Source organism: Prionailurus bengalensis, chromosome B1 (assembly GCF_016509475.1).
Source record: "Prionailurus bengalensis isolate Pbe53 chromosome B1, Fcat_Pben_1.1_paternal_pri, whole genome shotgun sequence".
NCBI lineage: Eukaryota > Metazoa > Chordata > Mammalia > Carnivora > Felidae > Prionailurus > Prionailurus bengalensis.
Genome location: NC_057344.1, coordinates 10691445 through 10692287, shown reverse-complemented (window position 1 = coordinate 10692287; position 843 = coordinate 10691445). Strand labels below are relative to the sequence as shown.

Genomic DNA, 843 nt, shown 5'->3' with positions numbered 1-843 from the left:
ATTGTTTATACGGTTTTGCTCCAAAATTAATTTACATAAGAATTTTGAATGACAGCCATCATGATAATCAAGTCCACTTTTTATTGCTTTCTATGCACACAACACTGTATAAAACATATGATTACATTTTACTCTTCCCAATGATCCTGCAAGGTATTGTTAGCCCCCTTTTTTAAAAATTTTTTTTCAACATTTTTTTATTTATTTTTGGGACAGAGAGAGACAGAGCATGAACGGGGGAGGGGCAGAGAGAGAGGGAGACACAGAATCGGAAACAGGCTCCAGGTTCTGAGCCATCAGCCCAGAGCCTGACGCGGGGCTTGAACTCACGGACCGCGAGATCATGACCTGGCTGAAGTCGGACGCTTAACCAACTGCGCCACCCAGGCACCCCTGTTAGCCCCTTTTAAAATTAGAGAAAACTGAGGTAATCAGAAACTTTATTTTACTTTACTATTAACTTTCTTACTTTTTTTTTTTAGCAAGAATTACTATAAAACTTCACTCATTGAGCCAGAGACCCTTGTGGTGTCAGAAAGATTTGCCCCTCATGTAACACACTACCTACACTTGTGAGTTCAGTGGCCAGCCAGTGGCCTCAACTGCAAGCTTTAACAACATGCAGAGAGATTTTCAAATCTACTGTAGTTAAACTACTGGCAGACAGCATGGCAAATAAAGTCAAACAAATTCTAAAGACTAGTCTTGTTAGATTGTACCATCAAGTCCTACTTTGTGCCAGAAAACGTACTTAATATTTTTATGTATACAACTGCCTTGAGTACTTTATAAACTCTGTGATGTAGATACTAACATGTGCAGTTCAGATAGTGAAAGTGAAGT

The 843-nt window shown here is 39.1% G+C and overlaps 1 non-coding gene across 1 annotated transcript; it reads right to left on the bottom strand.

The window, feature by feature from the left end:
- Positions 1-474: 474 nt before the first annotated feature.
- On the bottom strand, positions 475-626 carry LOC122479283. Its single transcript, XR_006296328.1, has one exon. It is a non-coding gene; the product is annotated as a small nucleolar RNA SNORA62/SNORA6 family (small nucleolar RNA).
- Between the last annotated feature and the right edge of the window lie 217 nt (positions 627-843).